Source organism: Amblyomma americanum, chromosome 1 (assembly GCF_052857255.1).
Source record: "Amblyomma americanum isolate KBUSLIRL-KWMA chromosome 1, ASM5285725v1, whole genome shotgun sequence".
NCBI lineage: Eukaryota > Metazoa > Arthropoda > Arachnida > Ixodida > Ixodidae > Amblyomma > Amblyomma americanum.
In genome coordinates, this window is record NC_135497.1 from 13,226,475 (window position 1) to 13,242,625 (window position 16,151).

General features: G+C 48.0%; 1 long non-coding RNA gene across 1 annotated transcript in view; it reads left to right on the forward strand.

Annotated features, from left to right (window-relative positions):
* The window catches only part of LOC144110195 (uncharacterized), a 44,781-nt gene that overhangs the window by 3,986 nt on the left and 24,644 nt on the right, over positions 1 to 16,151 (forward strand). Inside the window, exon 2 of the long non-coding RNA XR_013309765.1 lies at positions 7,772 to 7,967. This is a non-coding gene — a long non-coding RNA (uncharacterized LOC144110195). The remainder of the gene's footprint in view (positions 1 to 7,771; positions 7,968 to 16,151) is intronic.

Consider the following 16,151-nt stretch of genomic DNA (forward strand, 5'->3'; position numbering starts at 1 on the left):
TCGTTAGCTGTGAATGTCATTGACTGTGCCCGTGTAGCAGAGAAAAAAACGCCATTCAAACGTAATGTCATTCGCTGCTAATGACATTCAACGTCCCGTGTGACAGGGGTATTAGTCGACGCTTGGTTCGCAGCACCCCCTCGCTCTTGACCTTGGAGCTGTCTCCTTCGTCGTCCACTGCAGGACCGTGAAACCCGAGCGCCTGTGGGAATGTGGTGCCCTCTGTCGGCATCGGATGTAGTCTCTGGCACGACATCACCAGGTGCTCGATGGTCTCCGCGTCGCCACACGCTCGGCATATTGCTGCCTGTGCTTCTGGTGTTGCATCGAAGCGACGGCGGTACACCAGTGTTCGCAGCGCTCCGGCCTCAAACAGGCACGGGCCTCAAACAGCAATGCGCTACCCAAGCCGTTGTCAAAAATCTTTTCAGGTCCGATGCTGTTTTTGCACTCGCGGTACACAGCCAGTGTCGGTTTTTCCGCGAGCGCCTGCAGCCATTGGCGATTCTCTTTTTCCTGGACCCGTCTCCTTGCCTCCTGTTTCCATGCCGTTGCCGATTCGGCACTTATGGGTGTCTGGAAAAGTCTATACTTGCCTTCTATCTTGTGGAGGCGCTTCACCCATGTAGTGCGTAGGCATGTCGCAGCGAGGTATTCAAAGACCCGCCTTGCCCATCGGTTGCGGCTCATGAACTGCAGTCGACCGCGGTACTCCAGCTTGCTGTATGCCTCCCTTGCCTCAAAACTAGACCATCCCAGGTCGCCTTGAATGGCTGCATTGGCCACCCGTCCATGACAGCCGACTGTAGTGCGGCCGACCTCTGTTTGTCTGCGCTCTAACCAATTTCTGGTGGCTGATGGGAGGCAGACCACCGCGTTGGCGAATGTGCAGGCAGGTAGCAGCGCCTCTGTGCGGCCCCGCAGCCGCTCCTTGCGCCGGAGCCGTGGGCCGCGTATTTTTGACCGCGGCTCTACCTTCAGCGACAGGAACGGCACACCTGTAAAAAAAATGTAAAAGACACGTATATTTTTGTTTTCCGCGTGCCTTTACAGAAATAAGTATAAAAAAAAATTTTTAGCCCTCCTGCGGTCATTTCCACGTGACTGCTATATAACTGATGCTGTAACACTGCTATGAAAATTTCAGCTGAGTAGCGAAATCGCCTTTATGTGCTTCATTAGTAATGCTTTAGCCGGGTTATGGTATTCTTTTAAGCCTTCATGAATTTTTTTTCACACTTAAGGGAACGACTGTGTGCTACACATACTCATTTGCCTGCTTTGAAGTCATTTTAAACCTGCATGCAAAAGGAATGAGAATGGTGCTGCACAAGCTGTCACCGCTATAGCTTTCGTTTTAATTACCTCAATGATGCTGGAGGCGTCACGTTGCACCCTTCCCGACAGACGTTTACGCTGTCTTGCTGACACCGCTGTGATCAGATAGTGCGCCAGTGCACTTGGATGTCTCGTCGAGAAGCCCGACGCATTCCTGGAGTTTGTTGCTGGGCCACGTGAACACCTATCGTGCCATCCACTCATCACGCGCGCAAAGCCGATCCGTTCAGCGACGTTCGCTGCTGGCGATCGCACCTCAAGAGCTCGACAGTTTGGCACTGCCTCTCACCGCAATGCAACCTTGAATAGCCACGACACCATACGCATCGTCTGGTGATTGCACAGACGAGCTGTCAGTCAAAAACAACTCGAAAGCATCGTGGTGCTATCGAAAGTCGACCCCGTCTCGCAGTTCTAGGGTTAAACAAACGATGAACAATCAGCAAAACACATCAAAACCACCGCCGGCGCCGCCATTACCATCTTACATTAACCGCACAGACCGATGATCTCTCACTGCGAGCGAAGGGTTTGCAACGGGAGAGCAGTTAGCGCCCCGATGCGGCTGCAAATTTCAGCTTTGGCTAATAACGCCCTAATCCCTTGCTTATTTCACATATGCCCTTATGACGCCGTTCCACTGCATTGTGCAAAACAAAACAAGACTTTTATAACTTTAGTTTTGGCTTCAAAAAAATACATGTCAAACTGCGGCGACCTAACGTCGTATAAATCAGCGTTGCGATCACTCATTTGCAAAATACGGGTACCTTTTTATTGCAGCCATTTTTAGCAATGCCGGCACATTGTAAAAATGATGACACGTCAATTTGGCATCACTCCTAAATGTGTGCGTATCACGTGTTACACGTGACATTGTTCCAGCCAATCAGATTTCAGGAAGCGGCCATTCTCAGTGTGCATTTATTTTAAATTGGCAAGTCGAGCGCATGTGTTCTCATACGTACCACCTGTGCCTTCTTTTTCCCTTTACAATCACTTAAATTTACTAGCCGGGCACCAAGTATGGACCTCCTTCACCCCGCGACGTCACGAAGATGCGGTGGCGCTGATGTTAGCAGCGACTTTCGCATGGTAGGCAAAACAGGTTCCGCTTGCCCGTGCCTACCGCAGCTGCCGCAGCTACCGGCGGCTGCTTCAAGCCTGTGCATTGCAGAAGCAGCATGTATTGACCAGCTGCGTCACTGCTGGATCCGCATAGTAGCATAAAAAAATATTAAATTAGCCTCGATAGGTTTCTCGCGCATAAATGCTGCATTCGGAAACTGGCTAACAGGCACTGGGCCACGGTAGTAAAGCGCGAAGTCTGGGAGTCGATAGGCACTGCCACTCAATGCACTTAATAGCATGCAAGTTACTGCGTTCATTCACCTGAACTTCAGGATAGTAGGCTGATAATTGCTCAAGGAAAAAAAGACATGCAGCTGCACACGTACTTATCACCTTGAGCCGGAGTGCACGGGGCGACGACAGGTTCACTCGCCCCCAAGGAATGCGTTTTTTTTGTTAATAGCACACCATGTTTTAGTGGCGCGTTTTATACATTTAATATTTACTTGAAACTGTTTCTTGATATGACGACGTAATTATTTCATTCGAGTAGAAAGAAGTCTGGTAAGTTGTGTCAATCTTGCGCGGTCGCGTTGGTGTGCTTAGAATAGCGTACCTTAAGTGTGCTAAACGCCATATGCTTTTTCATTGCATCATGCATGTGCCATGTTTCATGAGGTAGTACATGATCGCGAAGCTTGTTTGGAACGAAGCAGCCGCAGGCGTGCTACTAACAGACACGTGGCGAGATTGAGAGGGGACGCGGCAATGAAAAGTGTTTTCGTTATTCATGCATGCGATATGTAACTAAACTTGGTGCAAATATGAAATTCCTACGCTAGTTTCAGTAATTCCTTTTATTTATAGCTATACCTGGTGCAGTTCTGGGTAATTATAATTAACACCGTCGTCAAGTCCCCCCAAGGTGTCAAATAATTGAGTAGATAGTGCGCAGTTTTTTTATGCCAGCATGTACATAAAGGCCTGCTCTGTACGATGACGCGATTAGTTCTTTTTATATATGATCAGTACTTATGCATGCATAGTTACATGAAAACGTTTCTTACAAGAAACAACTAACACAGTACTGCACGGGTAGGGAAAAAAATCGAGAGATTTATTACGGTCATCAACGTCTCAGGAATAGTTTGCGACAAATGGAATCATTTGATTTTCATGCGAATTACGAAGGTGAGTGATCCAGTCGCAGAAAATGTGAGAGGTCACAAAACAAACCTTAAAGTTTATTCCCTCGTTTATGGCATCTTCGCTTTCGCTTTGGTCAAAGAAATGCGGCACTGAAATCAAAGAAATTACCTCACAATTTTTACGACCACACTTCTAAAAAGCGTAATTTATAAATTTGTACTCAATATTTTGCTATAATTTTTCGTCACGAAACTAGACTTCAGGGCTGGGAAAGAAAATAATTCTAGAAATCAAAAATTTTCACCAAATCGACCAGCTTAACAAGAGGACAAGTCGGCCTGGCTGGTGCGTGGTCATGCGGCTAAAAACAGCGCTAAGCGAGAAAGAGGAGATTAGGGACACGACGCTATCCCCACTTTTCGCACAGCGCGACACGTACGTATGTCAGCAGACGATGAGCGCATGTCTGCTCCGACGAAACAAGGCCAGCACTTCCCCTCACTATTGTCCCGAAGTAAAATCATTCCGGCTAGTGCAGAGTGTCAACACTTGTTTTATTCAATGCCTAGCGCATAAATAGACGGCAGGAACGCTTTCTACATGTTTACTACTAACCATATATACAATACAGTGGAAAACTATTTCTCTTCATAGGCCGCACGTGGCCAACGCGAGCTCGTGTACTTCAACAAATTACTAAGTTGGAAGCATCGACCATTGCTATGATTCGCAGAAACTGGAAACGCGCCTACAAGTCTTGAAAACCCGCGCTCAACACCTATCCGCGACGCCACTCCCCGACCTTTTGCCTACCACGAGCTCGCTAGCGACTGCAGCGCCACCTCGTTTGTTTACAAACATGCAGGAGGTCTATATTTCACTGAAGGCGCGCTACCAGACGGCGCGAGCGTCGCCGCGGCAAACGCGCCATGTTTGCGGTCGTTTCACGAAAGCTCGGGCAGTGTCACGGTACGCCGTTCGGCATCAGGCTTGTATTGTTAGTGGTCTGTAACATCTTTGCACGTTGTTAAATGCGTCAACGTCCAATTTTCTTAGTGGAACGCTTATTGTGCATCAAGTCTGCAGCAGAATTCTGTGCCGTAATTTAACCGAGCTGCGTGCCGCAACTCGGCAGCAAAACTGGCCCGCTGCATTGCACGCAAGAATGTGCAGGACTTGCAGCTTTTAATATCAGTACATAACTGTCAGCTACTCATGCAGGACACATAGTGGATAACACAGCACATGATTAATTACCCATATTCCTAAACGGACGCTGCAGAAACTCGTATTTCCAGCGGCTGTAGTCCGCGAACTGCCGAAGCCTCATTGTTTCAGCAAAAAGGCATATTGCGTCATAGCTGCTTTCTTTACGCGATAAAATGGTCTAGCAAATACTGTCATGCACTCGCAGCACGAATGGCACACATAGCAAGAATGTTTTGCAGGTTTTATTGTAGAAACGTAGCGTTGCTTCCAGTGCACAAGACCTGGAATCTGTAGGCCGGTTCGCAGCAACGCGATGTGCAGCGATTCTGCTACATTCAGTAGTAGCACGTCACTTTCAGCAGACAGATGACAAGTTAAGCTAGCTAAACGAACAGACACGTTTAACTACTCACCTATGTGGAAAACGGCACTTCGGCCGTCGGCACTCTCAGCACGGATGTGGGGTCGACCGCTTGTCAAGCAATTACACCCCCTCATAGATTTGCATCCTTTAATTCCTCGGCCTGTCGGCAAACTTACGCCGTGCACAAGGCGGACCTTAATATCGGTGAATTCAACGCACGGCAGCCGTCTTGTAGTACGTCGCACACCACGCCGGCACCTGCACATTCATACGCGTCGACGTTTTCACAAAGTAACATTTTCAGCGTGCCCGCTCTTTTCTGTTTCGCGCAGTTCACGGCGTATCCACTCAGTCACATGGTGTTACCGGTCGGACAGAAATGATCTGCGGCGAGACGCTAAACACACTCACATTTCACACATCACAAGCGAAGTAAAAGCTGCGGCTGCCGCGCGCGCGACCAACAACATGGCGAATGCCGCGCCGGCCACTAGCGCCCCTTGCGGATGACATCACGTGAATACCTCCTATAGCGCTGCTGAAAATGTTTTTTTCAATTCTACGTCAAGTTGACGTCAGCGCGAAAAAGTGTGTATGCAACTATAGTACCTAGAAATATACTGGCTAGTGTGCGCAGCGCGCGCGTTTCTAACGGGAGGGAGAGGCCCCCGCCGCGATGACCGCGCGGAGAGGCCGCAAGGGGCGCTGCCGGTGGAGTGGGTGCGCCTGTCGTCGGCTGTCGCGCCGATGCCGCAGCCCCGCACGATTGCTTAGAGCGTGTGAAATCAATGCTTGACAGGCATCATTTCTTAGATTGTGAAGCTGGGAGACGCTAAACGTGAGCAAAAACGTCCTGAGATGTTGAAGGCTAAGAGATAATGCAAAGAGAGGACGTGTTTTGTTCCGTTCTGTCGAAGCGGTTATCGGTCTAACGAGGAAAAGGTGTCTGTTCACTGCACCGGCGGACCCAGCACGGCTTGCTGAATGGAAAAATAAGATCAAGAGGGCAGACAGAAGGCTGACACCGAAGGCTGTCGTGTGCGAAAAACATTTTGAGAACGAATGTATCGAAAGATCTTTTAAGATTACGGTGAACAGCGTCATGAACGAACCCGCCCGAGAGAAGCCACGCCTGAAGCCCGATGCTGTCCCTACACTATTTGAAAATTACCCATCTCATCTTGTACCTAAAAAGACGGTGAAAAGGAAGGTGCGAAACATTTGCGACCAACGACCGGCACCTAAACAACGGAAGCGAAATGTCGAGCTGGTGGATCCCGAGTTGTGTTCTGCAGTCGACGGCGATGACACGTGGGTCAATTGGCTCTCATTGCGTCTCTCGTGGAGGCGAATCGGAGGAACTTCAGAAGCCTTCCGATTCCGAGCATACAGACATTGCTACAGGACCGGTGTGTGATAGTGAAGCGACACTGCAGATGAAAAATTCCTAGAAAATTTTTATACATTACCTAGACGCATGGCAGCGGCATGCAGAACCAGCTAGCGAAGTGATACTGCAGATGGAAAATTCCTAGAAAATTTGTTACATTACCTAGACGCAAGGCAGCGGCATGCAGAACCAGCTGGGGGCGGATTTCTTACTGAAAACACGGCTTGTAGACTAAGGGTTACGATAAGAAGTACATTAGACTTGCTATCTTACCTTAGCTCCACTGTAGGATACAACCACCTCTTCACATCGCGTTTGAGTCAGGACAAACTGTAAAACGTTTTCGGCATTATAAGGCAGTCATCCGGTTGTAACGACCACCCTACCGTGTCAAAGTTTCTGGTGACTGTTAACTTAATGCCGTTTTATAACCTGGAAAAACCACTGAGAGGTACGAACTGCTCACCAGATGTTATCAAAGCACTCTTGAGTGAAACACCTGTATCACAGTCTAGCACCAAGGCAGCGCCACTTTTGAACATTATGATTCATTTGACTAAGGAAATGTTGATGAAGTCGAGCAGGCAAATGATAGTGTTCTGTTCAGAAATGACCATGCCGGGTACGTAGAAAGGAAAAGTAACGCTGCCTTGATCTACTATGCTGCTGGATAATGTGGCGAGGAAGACAATCGGAAAAAACGCATGCCCGCAGTATGCATCTTGCCTTTGTGTGACACCAAATGACGCAAACATGGATGAGAGTTCTCACTTCACGGCTCATTTTGACAACGGTGGGCTTGTTTACCCTAGTTCCGCCCTGTCCACTGCAGTCAAGCTAATCGAGGGCGAATTCACCGCCTTCTTCATCAGAAATATTCTGCATGAAGAGAGTTTGCTAGATTTCGCCAAGTGCTTACGCTCATTCTCACTGTCGCAGCTTGGCTGCTCTAGCCATGAGAAGAAAAATGTGTCCGAAGTGGTCAAGTTTTGTCTTGTTAGTGTTCAGATTTTTTGTTAAGGACCTGAACAAGGAAAGAGAAGGTCAAAGGCAGCGACAAAAAACTCCTTAAGTTGCGCCACTGCCAGTAGCGTGAAGTATGAATAATTCTACTTTGTCGTCTTTATGTAGCCCTTGATTTGTTATATAATATTGTACACTGTTGTGTGAATAAATTACGTACTTTACGTTTCATGTGTGCAGTAAATGGAGGCGACCAGATTTTTGTTCTCATATTTTTATGTTTTCAGATATCCGTAGATCTCATGCACGTAATTACCAGTGGCTCGACTCGATCCGACGGAGTGCTTGAACAGTGATACAACTTTTTAGAAGCTTGTTTATTCTGGATGGAAATGAGAAACAGGTTAAATTGGTGGCATGCTTTGGGCATGTCAGTCTTTACGTGCGGCATCGGGCTTCAGCTTCTCAACATCTCGCTATCAGGTAAGTGGGCTAGTTGAATTATAAGGAAGCTGTTGAGATCGGTGGAGTTATTATAAATCGTGGTCGTAATATTCTGGGTTAGGCTCTTCATGAGAAAGAAATAAGAAAATGCTTGTTTTTAATGTTCTGCATTGTGAAGCACAGCTGTTACAAGATTTTTAACGGAAATATTATTACCTTATTGTCACTATAGTAGTTTTTTTAAAGGAAATGCAAGTTTTGTGCATTTCTTAAATGCTCTGATTGAGAAAGTTTATATTAAGTTCATTATTCGCCTTCAACAAAATCAGCCCTTTAAAGTCATTTCCAAATATCAGCGTGTATTTTAAATTAATCGAGAGTGGCGCTTTAAATTTTACTGCCATAAAGTTCTCGATTTCAACGTTTTAATTTCCAGTGCAATGAACATATCGCACGTTCCTTCAGCTAGTGTGCAGTTTATTGCTTAACCTTATTGTCATTCTTTATTTTCACTTCAGTATGGTCAAATGAAGGCTATGTGGTAAGGGGCTTAAGACTTTCTGAAATAATTTCGCTCTCGAGAGCTTAGTAAATAAAAAAAAACGGTTGCATGGTTAGTATCGTGTTTTTTGCGGGCGAAAGCAAACTGCTAGAATACGCCAACAAATTGATCTATGTTTGGAACTGCAAAATGTGCGCACTGTGAACGAGCTCGCGTATATTACGCGTAGTTATATTACGAAATATTTTTTTTAAAAGAGCGCTCTAAATACAAAAAAAACGGCCGTGGCTTAGCTGGCCACGAGATTGGCTGGGATGAGGTGGAAATCTTGGCGACGGAAAGAAACCTATCTGCAAGACTTCATCTAGAATCCCTAATCATCCAGACAACGACCAACACGCTAAACAAGAATCAGGGCACGTTACATCCTATCTACGTGAAAAGATTGCAGAAGATTCTGAAGCGTATATAACCATTCCTTCTTCTGTGACAGCCTCATTGTGAACAAGGGCCCCGTATGGGACCCGAAACGTCATTTTTCATCTTTCGACTTGGTCAGTGACCCAATTTTCATTTGTGAATAAATCATGCTTCGCCCTGACCAGACGGTGTTCCGTCGAACCTTGGACTATGTAGATATTCGCCATCAATTTGGTCAACAAGCTGTCACATGAATAAGGCGCTTCATAAGCCTCTCTGCACGCCTAGCAGCCTTCAGCACCCACTTGCGCTTCAGCCTGGAGTGCAAATCGAACAACGTGACCCCAAGATCACTGAAGCTTCGTCGACCTGTGAACACCGCCTTTGGACGCCACGTCGTGACGAAGGCAGAGCGACAGCTTGTACAAGCCCGCATCGATGAATGTAAGTGCACCTTGAAGCGCCTACAACAGGAGGCTTTCTCTGCGAAGCGGCAACTAGAGTTCCGCATGCCAGAAATCTACGCGGAGGTACAACTAGCTGCCAACCAAGAAGCGAGGCGCACAACAGAAAAGCACGAAGTTTCGCAAAGAAGCAAACTATGCACTTTGCTGGGGGAAAAAAGGAACGAGTCTAGAGGACCAGTCTTCAAGGTTAAAAACTTGTCGTCGTACACCATGAGTGCCACCGAAGAAATGGTGCTAAGCCGAGGCTTGAATTTCAATCAGGGGAAGCCACCGGATACGCGGAAGATGATTTGCGCTGTGGAAAGAGCCATTAGTCTTCTTGATAAAGACGTACAAGAAGATGTCAGAATGAATGCGATCGGTGTTCTTAAAGGAATGCGGAAACAGCACCATGAGCACATTCTTTCCGAAGGTGAACGGAAGGCCCTCGAGTCGCTGAGAAAGAAGGAAGATATTGCAATTCTGCCCGCAGACAAAGGAAATGTGACTGTTGTGCTTGACCGGTCTGCGTACCACTCAAAAATGTCAGAGATGCTCGAGGACGCGACAACCTACTGCAAGCTCAGTAAGGACCCTACGTCCAAAATACAGTCCCGCTTGCAAGTGATCCTGTCTGACATATTCAGTGGTCTTCCGCCTTCTCAAAGAAAACTGTACTACAGGCTTCTTTGCACTAACGGATCCGCTCCGGCAACATATGGCTTGCCGAAAATTCACAAAAGTGGTACTCCGCTAAGGCCAATCGTGGATTTCACCAGGTCGCCTCTTTTCCGTCTATCCGGTTATCTGCACAAAGTGTTGGCTCCGTTGGTGGGACAAACAGCGACGCACATCAAGAATTCGCAAGACTTTATTGAAAAAGTCAAGGATGTCGTCCTCGAAGAAAGCGATGTGCTCGTGTCCTTTGATGTATGTTCCCTGTTCACAAGTGTCCCGGTCGATCTTGAGAACACAGCGCTTGCAGACAAAGGACCAGAACAAGAAGGACACACACCTGCGCAGGTGTGTGTCCTTCTTGTTCTGGTCCTTTGTCTGCAAGCGCTGTGTTCTCAAGATGTACCCCAACCAACTCGCCCAGCAACAAACCTTGCTCCCGGTCGATCTTGCTGTGGAAACCTGCAAGGAGCTCATAAAAAGCGACCCCTCATTTCCCGATCGCACGCCGTTGAACGTCAGCGAGATCAGCGAATTGCTTCATTTCTGCTTAGCCAATACGTATTTTTCTTACAACGGCACAGTGTACAAGCAGATCTTCGGAACCGCAATGGGAGCGTCCATTTCAGTCACGGCTGCCAACCTGACAATGGAGTCTATTGAACAGAAACCCCTGAACTCGTTCACACATCGTCCAAAGGTGTTTCTGAGGTATGTTGATGACTGCTTTTGCACTTTAAACAAGCAGCACATTCACAGCTTCCTTGAACACCTGAATGCCGTAGAGCCATTCATAAATTTCACTTTGGAAGAGGAAGCGAACGGCATGATCCCGTTCTTGGATGTGCTCGTCAAACGTGATGCGCATCGGTTAGCCTTCAGCGTCTTCCGAAAAGCAACGCACACGGGGAGATACCTGGATTTTGATTCCGCTCATCCTACGGCTCACAAGCGTTCAGTGGTTGCGTCACTTGTCAACCGTGCTAAAAACATCTAAAAACGAGATGAAGCTTATACAGCACGATCTTGAGCGAAACGGCTACCCTAGAAATTTTACCAGCAAAGTCACCAAGAAAGCCACCTACACACGAGGAGCACAACAGCTGACAAAAAAGATAAAACGTGCTGCGATTCCCTACGTGCGTCAGATCAGCGAGGCCCTTTCTAGGATTTTCCGTAAACACGAAGTGCACATTGCACACGTGCCAACTAGCAAACTGCGAGCCGATGTGGTCAACGTGAAGGACCCGCTACCACGTACCAAGTTCCCTGGCGTTGTTTATAGGATCCCTTGCAGCGACTGCCCCTCCGTCTACATTGGGGAAACCGGGAACTTCCAGCGGCGCATGAAGGAGCACCAGGGCGACGTCAGAAACAAGCGCGCAGCAAAAAATGCAGTTGCAGAGCACGTGCTGTCCACTGGCCACGAGATTGGCTGGGATGAGGTGGAAATCTTGGCGACGGAAAGAAACCTATCTGCAAGACTTCATCTAGAATCCCTAATCATCCAGACAACGGCCAACACGCTAAACAAGAATCAGGGCACGCTACATCCTATCTACGTGAAAAGATTGCAGAAGATTCTGAAGCGTATATAACCATTCCTTCTTCTGTGACAGCCTCATTGTGAACAAGGGTCCCGTATGGGACCCGAAACGTCATTTTTCATCTTTCGACTTGGTCAGTGACCCAATTTTCATTTGTGAATAAATCATGCTTCGCCCTGACCAGACGGTGTTCCGTCGAACCTTGGACTATTTAGCTTGGTTAAGCCTGGTGATTGCGAAGCAATTTTCTTCGAACGCTCTTGTCTCTGCTGGGGTGTTTCTTGTGCACGCTGTTTTCTTCGCTTTTCGTTTTCCTTCTCTCGAAACGCACGTTCCTTCTCGAGCCGCTGTTCCGGGGTTTCTTGGACACGCCTCTGCCGTTTAGTCGCGTTCTGAACTAGTAGAAGGAGACTCACTGTCGGGCATAATTTCTTCCTTTGCTTCTGCTGTTTCCACAGAGGAGGTTGTCGCCGAGCTGCATACTGGGCACGCCGCTTAGAAAGTCGTTCTTCTTCCTCTTTGCATTCTGCCGATCTGCCTTGTCCGTAGGCACCATCGTAACATCTCGCTGTATGACTGCCTTGGCGAGAGGAGCGGAGCTGTCTTATAGAGCTGGTGAGACGTCACTCTGACCGTAGCGCCCCTGGTGAGAGGAGCGGGAGTTAGGCCGCCGTTGGTGGCTACCGCCTCGCCTCGCGACGGCGTGAGATGGGGCCCCGTTTTTACACAGCTGGTGTGACGTCACACCGACCGTAGCGCCCCTGGTGAGAGGAGCGGGAGTTAGGCCGCCGTTGGTGGCTACCGCCTCGCCTCGCGACGGCGTGAGATGGGGCCCCGTTTTTACACAGCTGGTGTGACGTCACTCTAGGTCACGTGGTGTGACGTCACGCAGCGAGGTCACGCTAAAGGTCAATGGTGCCTACCACCGCCTCGCCACGGAACAGGCTGAAGTGCGACCTAAAGTAGTATTGCTTCGCAATAAAAATAGTTTGCTTCGCGCTCCTCCGAGCGCGCGTATCACGGCGCGAATTCAACGCAGATGCACCCACCCGCACAACAGCGCACCAAGCGGGCGCCGCCGGAAATCATCGACATCAGGACCTTCGCCTAGCCCGCGCTTGCCACACTAGCCAGTATATTTCTAGGCACTATAATGCAACAGACGACGAGTGAATTGAGATTCTTTGAATGGTCGGTGGGGTTAGGGAGGAGGGGGGGGGGTGAAAATATAGGGAGTGCTCAGCCCTATAACTGTCTCCTTTGGGAAGGAAACACCGCAACGGGGCTGAGCAAGGGAGAGGGATTAAAGAAATATGAGAGAGGAGGGGGAGTTGTCAGGGGGGGAGGAGCAGGTAGAAAGGAGCACGGCAAGAAGCGGCGCAAGAGGACATCACGCAAGGTGTCGCGCGAGCACCCACCTCGCATTAAGGTTACCGCATAAGCGGATGGCGGGCAAGGAATTTGCGCGCAAAGGAAGAAGTAGGATGCCGCGAAGGGGCAGGGGGCATGGAATGCCTGTAAGGAGATACAAAGTCGACCCGAGGCGGGAAATGGTGGGGAGCGAACCAGCCCGACGGCAAAGAGAGCGGGAGGCCACGGGAAAACGACACTATGGAGTCCATTATTGACACCCACTTTGCCCTGCCTTGTCGCTGACTGACACTTCTGAGAGCCAATCAGAGAGGCAACATGGCGCCGTCCAGCGAATGTGAATATCGATAATAGACCCAAGACCTCCTGAACTAGAGACCTGGACATTTGGCACTGCTTCAGCGCGCAAGTTCTAGTTTATCCCTTTTGCCGCTAGGCAAGGGCAGCTACGGGCGGCGTGGCGCTACAGTTAACCTGTTGAGCAAGAAGCGTCAGTGTTTTACTTCAAGGATGTAACAGTTTTGTCATTTGTCTACGTGTTTAGTATTTACGTTCATCCATTGTCTCAGCAAAGATGCCAGAAAGTCTCGCACATGCATGAGCGCAAACAAATAATTCACCGCTAGGATTTAGAGAAATGTCTTATTTGCATGATTCATTACTAGGTTTCAAAATAAGAAGGCAGGACTAATGCACAGGGAGCCAGTGAGAGGAGAGTAATCATTTGTCGAAAGCAGACGATGATGATGATCATGACACTCTGGATGGATGGATGGGTGGATGGATACGGCTGAACCCTTTAAATCAGGCGGTGGCTCAAGCCACCTAGCCATGTCTTGTGAAATTTTACTCCTGTCTTGCTTTTAGCCACAAATCAGATAACCTTCGCTTGGTTACTTCTAACCTCTTAGAATCCACTTTCCCTTCACTATCCCTAAACCCCAATGCCTTGGGTAAGTCAGCCCGCTGCTTTCCACTGTAGGGTGAAGCCCTTTACAGAAAAGTATCAAGTGTTCAGCCGTTTCCTCCTCCTCTCCGCGCGCAATGCACAAAGTGTCTATCTCGTGGTACCTGACTCTATACGTCTTATTCCGCAAAACTCCAGTCCTGGCCTCAAACAACAAAGAGCTTCCCCTACAATTATCATAGATATTTTCTTTGACAATTTCCTGTTTAAAGGTCCGGTATGTTCCCAGTGCCGATTTCGTCAGCATCCCTGTTTTCCACAGAGCTGTCTCTGTTTCTTTAACCTTTTTCTTAACCGATAATTGCTGATTTGCCCCCTTACTGCTGTCCAGATATTTGCTTGTCAATTTTGTAGTTCGCTTTCTCCATTTCGTGTCAACATATTCTTTATATACAGGTATCTGAAAACTTTCCTAGCCCACTGCTTTTCCTCCATCTTTCTCAATCGTTCCTCAAATGCTATCTTACTGCTAACCTCTCTGCTCTCGAAAGACGCCCATCCCATATCACCCTGTACCCCCTGATTTGGTGCATTGCCATGTGCTCCCAAAGCTAACCTCCCTACTCCCCGTTGTTTAATTTCTAACCTTGCTTGAACATCTGGTCTCATGCACAGGACCGCATTACCGAAGGTCGGGCTAGGGACCATCACCCCTTTCCAGATCCCTCTTACCACCTCATACCTATTGTAATTCCACAGTGCCCTATTTTTCATGACAGCTGCATTCCTACTAGCTTTATTCATTACATATATTTCATGCTCTGTCAGATACTCAGCACTGTTATTTATCCACACCCCAAGATACTTGTACTCATCCACTACTTTTAGCACGAACTCCTGTATTCTATGCTCGCCGCACTCTTCATTAAATATCATGACTGCAGATTTTTCCTTACTATACTTGAAGCCTAATCTATCTCCCTCTGTACTGCATATGTCTAACAACTTCTGCAGGTCTTCCTTGTTGTCAGCCATTATCACTATATCGTCCGCGTGTATTAGTCCCGGTAATGTCCGTTTAATCCATTCCCCTTGCTTGAAAAATAAAGGTTGAAGCCTAGTCCGCTCCCCTCTAGCTTGGTCTCCAACCCTTGCAGGTACAACATGAACAACAAAGGGGACAGAGGACGTCCTTGCCTAAGCCCCCGCGGTATCTCTACAGGCCCTGATACATTTTTTTCCCATTTTAAGAGCACTCTGTTACCTCTATATATATCTTTTAAAAGATTAATTACTCCATTTTCCACATCCAATGTGCCCAGTATGTACCACAAATGCTCCTGACTAACGTTGTCATAGGCTCCCCTAATATCCAGAAATGCTAGCCATAAGGGCCTGTGTTCCTTTTCCGCAATTTCTATACACTGTGTCAATGAAAATAGATTGTCCTCCAACCTCCTTTGTTTCCGGAACCCATTTTGTAGCTCCCCTAGCACCCCCTCGTTCTCCACCTAAACCTGCAGTCTATCCTTTATAATCTGCATCACCACCCTGTAAACCGCAGATGTCACTGTTACGGGACGATAGTTACAATCAAGGCGGAAAGCTTGGCTAGTTGGTGTTTCATCATGAATTAAAAGACTAGCGCATATAACAAAGACACAGACATAGAAGTAGACAGGACGAGCGCTAAACATCAACTGAGTGGTTTACTGAACATCGTCTACGCAGCGTCTCATTCGACGCTCTCGAGAACTCAAACCGGTCTCTTCCGCAGTTGAAGAGTCACTTCGGGACGTGGCACGACTTCTTCTAGCAGCATCTTCGTTACGACGCTTCTCGAGTCGTGCGGCGCGTTCTTCTGGCGTCTCTTGAACGCGTTGTCTAATCCTCGCTTCGTTCTGTCGTTGCGTCTCTTTCGCGCTCTCAATAACGACTACAATACACTAAGGCGAAGCGCGCGCGCACACACACACACACACACACACACACACACACACACACACACACACACACACACACACACACACACACACACATATATATATATATATATATATATATATATATATATATATATATATATATATATATATATATATATATATATATCGGGGTTTAACATCCCAAAGCGACTCAGGCCATGAGAGACGCCGTAGTGAAGGACTCCGGAAATTTCGACCACCTGGGGTTCTTTAACGTACACCGACACAGCACAGCTAGCACACGGGCCTCTAGAATTTCGCCTCCATCGAAATTCGACCGCCGCGGCCGGGATCGAACCCGCGTCTTTCGGGCCAGCAGCCGAGCGCCATAGCCACCGCGGCGGCCTATGGGCTCCGTGTGCTGCAGTTT